Raw genomic sequence first — 9,770 nt, 5'->3', positions numbered from 1 at the left:
TGAGACAGTTTGCTAAGTGGATGCTCATGGAATCTTCCAGAAACTTCTCCTATGACACTTGCCTCTCTGAATTCGCCTAGGGATGAGTAAGAGATCCAAGAAATCTCCAAGTGGAACCAAGAACAACAAGTGGAATGACACTAATCAAAAACCCAGAGATGACTCACACCCTTGCAGACATCTATAAATGGATCCCTCATCTGAGAGATCTAGAGGTTGGAATTTTGTAATTTGTAAGGAAGTGTTGATAGTTTATCTTTGAGAGAGAGCATTGTATTGTTGGGTGATCTTGCTTTTCATGAGGTGAAGAGGGCTTTGATGTTGTGAGGATGATGTTGGATCAGATAGCTGGGTTGTAATTCTCCCTTCTACTATTAATAAAGTTCTTTGAGTTTTCCTCCATACAATCGTGTATTTGTGAATGTTGTTGTTTATGAATGTCATTGTATGATCAATGTACTTCTAATTCTACATTGTTTATGATATAATAGATTGAGATGCTTTGATGGTGTTTTGTTACTTTGTCTCTACAGATATTCATTGAGCGGGATAAGTAGGAGAAGAGGTGCAAGCTCTATCAAGGGAGAGAGGAATCAAGCAAGGAGTCAAGCGAAAGATCCAAGTTGGTCTTAGGCTTTAACAAAGGAACCACTCGACCGTTAGGATCCAAGCACTTGAGGAAAGGATACTCACTTAAGCCCCTTCATCTATGATAGTTCCAGACACGATCATCTTGTACACTTGTGCTATGATCCGGAATGGGACATTAGAAGGAATGCAATTTCTTGCTAGTCGATTCCAATCAAAGGAAACGATTAGCCTGCTTGGAGGGGGTACCAAATAAACTGGTAAAATAACTCCTTGAGTAGGAAAACCATTCACTTGAACGTGATGTTGGTCCAAGGGCCATTAGATTACAATCTACTCGTTGGACGTGACTATGTTTATAGCATGGAAGCTATTGTTTCCACACTCTTTCAAGTGATGTGTTTCCCGCGTGAAGGAAAAATTGTCCAGCTTATTGACCAGTTTTCATTTATCGGTTCAAACACAGTGCCAAGTCAATCACCATCCCTAAATGGTCTTTTTGAGTCAAGAGTGTCTCTTCAACCTTCATTCCATCCACCTAATTACCGCGAGTAGTCAGGCAAATGTAACGAAGCTTAGGGGGCATGCACCCTTTTTTATTTTGCGGACGAACCCAGCTGAAAAGATAGGTTTCCCGATAGGTTATGTGATTGGTGGTGTTATCTCACACCATTCACCTTTGTATATTTTATGGACAAAGCCAAGGAAGTGTTTCGTCGACTCTACTAACAAAAACAACCTTGCTTAACTGCAGTGAATTCCATATGGTTACCTGGAGACTCCTTTTCTTGATGACTGGGGGCATGCAAACCTTTTTATGCAAGTAAAAAACGACCAATTTCATTTTTCTATCTCTTTAGATTTTTTAGCTTTTAGTTTCAACTCCTGAGGTTAGGTGATTGGTGTGACACACCATTCACCTTCGTCTATTCTGCGGGCGAAGCAAAGGAAGGATTTTTTCTAAACAAGTTGATAAAACCATCCTACCTAACCTTAGCAGTTCTTTAGCTGTAATAGTTTGTTTAGATTCGTAGTTTGGTCATTCCAAGCTTACATAAAAAGGAACCTGAGCATATGTTATCGTAGAGTTCAAGCTCACCAAAAATGAACCTACCAATGAAAGACATCTTTGACTACTACCGAGCATACTTTCCACAAGGTTCAAGCTTGTCGCTAAAAAAGGAACCCGCACTCAAATGAGAAATGTTATCGTATGGTTCAAGCTCGTTAAAAAATAAACCTACCAATGAGCATATGTTCCCCAAGAGTTCAAGCTCGTTAAAAAATGAACGCATCTTCGGTAAACAACCTTTGTGATTGCCACTACATCTGCCTTTTGAGCCTTGGTTGTGTTCCTGACATCACCTCCATTCTTTTGGCCGATCATTACGCTTCCACTTGATTGTTTACCATTTTTAGGAATAGCTGCGATGAGTGGTCTTGTTAGCCACCCTCTTCACATCACCATGTTTTGAGAAGTTCCAAGATTACCCGGAACCAATTGCTACCCCGGATACCACTCATTCCTCAAAAAACGAGTCCACTTTAAACCCTTTTCAGACTCATTAAATATGAAAAGATTGTCGAGCAATTGGCCTCTCCAGCTCGCTAAAGTGATTGGAAGTGCCATCCCTCCTGTTTGTTTTAAAATTTTCAGACCTGAGGGATTATCTCATGAAAAAGTTTGAGCACTTGTCTTTTTCGGCTCGCTAAAGTGTGTTAGTGTCAGTATCTTCATCCCTCCGTCAGTGATCAAATTCTCTTGTTGCATTGCATGTTAGGTGTCTCACCCGGTCAGCTACATTCCATTAGGATCATGGATCATCTGATGGTAGTGACTTACTATACATTTTCCCTCATGTTCTTTACCTGCTGGCCCATTTCCATTTATCTAGATCATTTGCAGTCATTTTTTCTCTTTAAATCTGTAAAAGTCATTTTTAGGGTTTAGGTCTCATTAGGTCTAGGGTTTTCGTCAATAAGGTCTCAAAATGCTCAGTGACGGTCAACAGGTGCATGAGGAGGTCAAATAAAGTTCCAGCAACAATAATTTCCATAATCACTCACTCAGTGATTGATTTTTCCTCAAAACCCTGTTTTGAGGAAAAACAGAGTATTTTATGTTTTTATGTATAAATTTGATGTAATTTCAGTTCTTTCATATGTAAATAACTTCAGTGGCAACCCTGGTCACCTTGCCAAGCTTCAGCAACTCCATCACCTGCAAGGCAAACAAAAAGTCAAAATCATTCAGTTCATCAAAGGCAAAAATAAAGTAAACTACCCAAAAACAGAGTTTGAAAAGTAAGTCAAAATGCAAACATTACAAAAGTGGGTTTTATGAGTGAAAAATTAAAATCTCTTGTATATAAATCATTTTTCATGTTCAAAGAGCTCATTTGCATCTAAAGGAGAAGGACTGAGCAAGAGAAAGGCCATGTTGGAGAAAAAGAGCAAAATCATAGCAAATTGTGCAAGTTTCAGGGGCGTGGCGCATTGGGTCGTGGGCACGGTGCATAGGGTTGGCGCGGCGCATTGGGCCACCCTCCACAGTGAAAAAAATACACAGGCGCGGCACATTGAGGTGGCATGTCGTGTTGGGTTTGTGGCACGGCACACAGGGCTTCAAGCCCAATTTCACCCATAAACTCATTCAAACTGCCAAATTTTCTCAATTTCCACTTGTTCAAGTAAGTCAAGCCTTCTTCCACTGGCAGCAAAACTCAAACCCTACCTCCTTGCATTTTTTGCTCAAAAACAATTGCTTAGGGTTTACAATTTGTGTTTTTGCTGCCAATTCCACTCCATCACTCCCTCACTCTTTGATTCCCTCATTCATTTTCTAGTTTCCTCAACCCATTCCCTAATCCCCATATCCTTAAATTTACTATCCCATTATCCCTAATTTCCACTATCCCAAACCCTAGTTAAAGATCCCCAAACCCTAATTGTTGTCCCAAGAATCTAAATACTATTCCCTAAACCCCCTATTTCCCAAAAAACTTGTCAACAACATTCCCAAAACCCCTCATACCTTCTCCCTCTACAGTCCCTCATACATTCTCATCCTTGGTAGCAGAAAACTAAAGACACCTTAAATCTCTTCATACTCATCAAGAAAACCAAAACATTGGCAAACATGGAGTCTGATCCTTCCTATGACCGAGATGAGGAGACACACAGTGATTCTTCTAGAGAAATGCATGCACCAAGAAGACCTCACAAGGGTGGCAAACATATATGAGAGGAGCCTACTTCACTTGCCGAGCTGCAGGCATGTCGTCTTGCTGTCACATGCTTTCAACACCAATCCTGTTATCAGTTCTGTGAGATGTTAGAGAGAGTCCAGTACCATCATGAGTTGGCTAGGTTGTTTGTGCGCCATCTTCATAATGGCCAAGTCACTCTAGCAAGTGTGACATTCACCTTGACATCGAAGTCTATTTCTCTAGCAACTGGCATTCCAAATGTCAGTGAGCAGTGGAATAAAAGGCAGCAGATTGACAGAGAACATTATGAGCCATACATCAAGGCTAGTTATCGGAGACATCTCAGCAGATTTTTTCCCTTCCGGTATCTGAAAGACTCGTATGCTCCCTTGATGAAACTCATAATTAAGTATTTCAGCTGTGAGGGCCGGTTTTCTTGCCTATATGCCTATCTTATCAGATTGTTGATGAACTTCACTAGGGTGAGAATGATGAATCTCCCCTACTTTATTTACCGGGACATTGAGAAGATGACCACCTTAGTGCACAGGAAGACTCCTCAGTAGCAGTATAACAGCATATATCATTTTTCACTAATCAAAATTGTGGTCATGAATTAGCTTGGTCTATAGAACATCTCATGGGAGGATTTCATTTCACATGAGGTCTTCACAGGTCCTCAAGTACCTCCAACAGCTTTTCATGAGACAAGTGGACCTTCACATCGGCAGGAGATTCATGAGACACAAACCGCTAGTGTGCCAGTGTTTGTCACCTACCAAAAGGGCACTAGAAGGTTGTTTGCAGCAGCAAAGTGAGTATTATCTCCACCCGGGGTGGAAGGGGTCTCACTTCCTCCATCAGCAAAGCAGGTACAGGACAAGGGCAAGCGGCCATTGCATGATGAGGGGCCTTCAGGAGGGCAAGAGATAGATTTTATTCTTATTCAGGATGATGACACCGATTTGGGCTCACAAAGCTCAAAGCTTAGAGAGATCATCCAGGAGCAACAAGATGACATTCAACATTTGTCTCTCAACCTAGAAAGAGCCAAGTGGATAATCAAATATCTGGAGCAAAGAAACAAATAGCTAGAGGATCAGCAAACCATAATGGAGCTACGAAACATACGAGAAAATCGGCAAGCTGCCAAAAGGAGGAAAGTCAAGCTCACAACACTTGAACAAGAAATCAATGCTGATCGTGAATCTTGGTTGGAGAGGGAAAATATCCACTTGGAGAGGATGTTGGAGAAGGCCAACAATGAGAAAAATATGTTGAGAAACATGGCATACCACTACTTGTCAAGAAATATGGTGTGCAAAGCAAGAATCAGGAATTTGAAAGCCAAGTTGAAGAAGGCATCAAGGAGGCGAAAAGAGAAAGATAGACTTCAGATCTTGGCTGAGGCTTCCTTGGCCCAACATAGCACTTAATGGAGGACACTCAGCCCAAATTTCAAAAAATTTGGGACACTTTTTGTAATTTTGGAATTTTTGCCTTAAAAAACAGGGTTTTCTGCCCGATGCGTCGCGCCACCTAGCGCTCGCTTTTGATGGGGACCTCATTTGGGGAAAACTCAACATTTTTGGATTTTTCATGGAAAAATATGCATGCTCACAAATGTCCAAGAAATTTTGACAGGTTTTGAGCTTCCAAAAAGGTCAAAAACACCTCAAAAATGACCTTTCTGCCCCTTTTTGACACACAGGAAGCAGTGTTGGGAGAACTCAGTTTTGGAGGGGAAAATGGAGGCCAAATTCAAAAATTCCACTTGTGATGGAAAGTAGACAGGTAGACCTTTCCAAAAATCCCACTTGGAGAAAATTTGGACACCAGGAAGGCCTCCAAAATCAGCTGCAAAAAGGCGCTATGCATAGGGAAATCAGCGCGGCGCATTGGAGGAATTTTGCTCATTTTTGGTCAAAAACTCTGTTTTTCGCCTAGTTTTTTCACAGTTTGACTTTTTTCCTTCTAATTGTCAAACTCATGATGTAATTTAATGTGAAATGATGGATTTTGATGTAATTATGCTAAATTTTCACTCATAGAGGTAGATTCATCCATCAAAAGGTAGTTTGCAACTGAATGAATCAATTTCCTAGTTTTTAGAGGCAAGTTGTTCCACTGCCTACTTTTTAGTTCTCAGTTTAGATTTTGTTGGAACAGCTCCTAAACTTATGAGCTCGACCCCTAGAGGCTAGGATGAGTTTTTGGTTGCCTATATCTTGTAATTTTTCAGTCATTAGCATGGTTGGACTTTTGGGAAAGCTTGGAGCTTATTGTATATTCATTTCAGCAGTTTGGCTAAGGAATAGACCAGTGGTTTGCAGCACTTTATGGGATTCATGTGGCATCTTGCTTTGGTATTGTGTTTTCTTCTATAATTGTAAGTCTACATGTGTTTTATGTATGTCATCATATCTCTTTGTTTCATCTTAACTAAATCAAACAAGGATAAAGGTAGAATACATTGAAAGTGCAGTGCTCTACCTAGGGTTTGTTTAGTTATCTATGTTTTCAACTGTTTGAAGAGGATCCTTGAGTTTTTCATGCCCTCTCCAACTCCTCACCTGTCTAAAAGCTCTCCATCTCACTCAATTTGAAGTACCAAATCACTTTCCTACCTTGCCCCATAGAGATCTCTGCAAAACTGAGCCTCATTCCCCGGACCCAAATCTGCCTTTCACATTTGAGCCAACAAAACATCATCAAATTCAATCAAACACCTCTGTACACATACCTAGCCTAAAATCAGTCATTACATCAGTCATCTCAAGCTTTCATTGGCCATATTTTCTGAGATTGACAAGGAGAGAGCCCTCTCCCGACCTGGTAGGGCTAGCTACCAGGTTAAGCATGGTTTGATGTTACCCTAGATCCTACCTTTCTCAGCCTGAGGTAGATTTAGGCCCTAACATAGTGGCGACCATACTAGGGAAACAAAGATTGTTTGCTTGTTAGTGTTCTTTGTTTTATAAAATACAGACAGAGCCTGAAGTTATGCCAGGTAGCCTTCGAACTACACATTGCTTTGCAAGTGCATAAGTAGATAAAAGCTGCTTCAGTCAATCTCCGATCTAGTCTTATAAACGAAACATCTAACTTGCAAATTGCCCCAGTACATCAGATAATTCTAGACTTTTGGATGATGAGTTTAGAATCTGATAGGCTGAATAAGTTGATTTTGTCCGTTTGATTTTTGGGAATAATTCAACACATTAGCTTCCAGACGACACACCAGAGCAAATCTTGATCCTGATCCACCTCCTGTGTATGAAAATCCAAATCTTATTCTAATAATCCTTCATCAAGAAATTTTTGTGATTCATGTGTTCAAATCTCGTTCCTGTCTTGTTGTTTTTGAGTATCTTGAAGATCTTGAGTTTGACGAACAGTTTGAGCTGTCATTGTTTGAGACCAAATCCGAAAGTGTTGTTGGTTCTACTGCCCTAAATCTAGAGTTTGTCAAAGATCTTGAAACTGAAAAGGCCAATAGATCAATTGACGATTATATTTTGAAACTTCAAACTTCCATTGTGGCTACAAACATTCCTAAATTCTTAGAGTCTGCATCTGCAACTCTTGGGTCATCTACTATCACGTCTAGTTCAAAAATTCCTACCAAACCTCCTTTCATTCCCACCATTCCCGTGCAGCCTTCCATCTCTAATTAGAAATCTGCAGTGTTGTCACCTCCATCCACTCCTTCTACCCCTCAAACATCAAAAATTTCTTCACCTCCATCCACACCTCATACATCAGCTGCTCCAACTCCTCCTACATCCCCAAGACCAGTCGTAAATCCACCTAGAGCAATGGCTACCCGATATGCACCCCTTGTGTTGCCTCAAAACTTGGATGACATGCCCGCCGATTATCAAAGAAAAATTCCATTGTTTGACGGTACCCCTCAAGGTATCATAGCTCAGCAACATGTGGATAGGATGGCAGATTTCTTTGATCTCCACGAGATCGATGCAGAAAATGTAACAATGAGATTGTTTGTGCAAACTTTTGGAGGTGAGGTCAGAAAGTGGTTTAGAGCATTGCCGGCTAGAACAATCAACTCATTGGAGGCACTTCAAAGATAGTTTTTGGATTGCTGGGAGGTAAAGAAGAACCCTCTTCAAATTCTTTCTGAATATGAAAACATCAAGAGGAATGTTGGTGAGAGTGTCCAAGATTATTGTGTTAGATTCAATACTGTTTACAATGCAATTCCCGCTGATATAAAGCCACCTATGGGGCTGGCTTTGATTAAGTTTCTGGATGGTTTCAATCTTGATATGGCCTATCAATTAAGAGAAAGAGATTCGGCCACTTTGGAAGACATGCAGAAAATTGCAGTCAGTGTTGAAGAAAATCTGCTTGCCAAGAGAGCTAGAACAAAGGCTGAAAAGAAGGTAACGATAAAAGAAGAGACTTCCACTTCAGATCAAGTGCTCCGTAAGCTTGAGAAGATGTTTGATAGGCTCACAATTGCTAATAAGTCTAAAGCACTAGGTAGGAGTACGTGTAGTCCTACCATTTCTCTTTATGGTGCGGTATGGATATAGATAAGGTCTTGGTTTATCTGTATTTCGCTCTTGGGACCATAGGAACACCGATCTCTAGGGACTAAGCTACCGTTGGAACAGCGCTTGTAGGAACACTAGCAGATTCCGGAACAGAGGTACTTTGAACATCTTTCACTCTACACTGAAACCCCATCCTATCAATGTAACAAGGGATCATTCAGAATCAAGCAACGAGAGCAACGAGCACAAGACCAAGTAGCACAGCAGCAGGTAAAGACACCTTTACAGCAGAATTTTGTACATGGTCCGGAATCAGATGATGAGGAGAATGTAATTGGAGAGGAGAATCATTTCTTTACACCTGATGATATGCCAATTTTTATCACTGAAGATGAGGAGTATTCAGAGAGCCCAGCTGTACAAAGGGATGAAAATTTCATCTTGGCAAATGAAACAGCTCTTGAAGAAGAGTCTGATGAATATCAAAGGGGTTACATGAATGCTTTGATAGCCCAGCAGCGACAATATTCACTCAGGAGTAGAGATGTACCCATTAATCCAATTCAGAAAAGGAAGGAGGCGACAACACCAAAGAATGATCCACCCATTGTGCAGAAAAAGGGAAAAGAGACAGTTGATCCTACCACTAGCAAAACACCATCAGCAAATGAAAGATCAAATCAGCCAAGTATATCAAAGGAGAAAACTGAAAAGAAGGATGTTTCAGCTAAAGAGGTAGAGAAAACGTCAGTTTTTAACTTAGAAAATGAAATTGCTTATTTAAAAGTATCTATTCCTTTGACTGAGTTGATGAAGAATAGCAGCTATAAAGGTCAAGTGTCTAAGATTTTGAATTTAGATCCATTATCTAATATGGTAAATGTGGAGGATGATTAACCTGATTTGATCTTTGGTCCAGCATTGGAAGGTCAGTCTCAAGATAGTGATGTAGCTCCTTTTTACATCAACCTTAGGGTGCATCACTATGTGTTACACAACGCTATGTTTGATTCCGGAGCCTCTCATAATCTCATGCCTAAGGAAATCATGGAGAAATTGGGTTTGGATATCACCAAAAAATATCATGACCTTTACTCTTTTGATTCTGGTAGAGTAAGATGCATTGGTCTTATTAAAGATTTGGTAGTGAGTTTGGACTAGATCCCAGCAAAAAATGTTTTGATGGATGTGGTTGTGGCGGATATTCCTCCTAGATTTGGCATGCTTCTTTCCATATCTTGGGGAGCAAAACTTAAAGGGACATTGCAGCTTGATTTCTCCAATGCTACTATTCCCGTGTTCGGTCAGATGAGGAAATTATACCGGGAGCAAAAGATGAAGTACATGATCACTAGCAAGGAGAAACCGGTAAACCATCCAATCAATTATGTACATACTGATTTAAAAACATTTGTTTTATATTCTGATAGCTTTAATGATGTAAATAGCCAAG

This window comes from Pinus tabuliformis, chromosome X (assembly GCF_031772625.1).
Source record: "Pinus tabuliformis cultivar Carrire ecotype Pingquan chromosome X, CPIR1, whole genome shotgun sequence".
Taxonomy (NCBI): Eukaryota; Viridiplantae; Streptophyta; class Pinopsida; order Pinales; family Pinaceae; genus Pinus; species Pinus tabuliformis.
Note: the sequence above shows the minus strand (reverse complement) of the source record.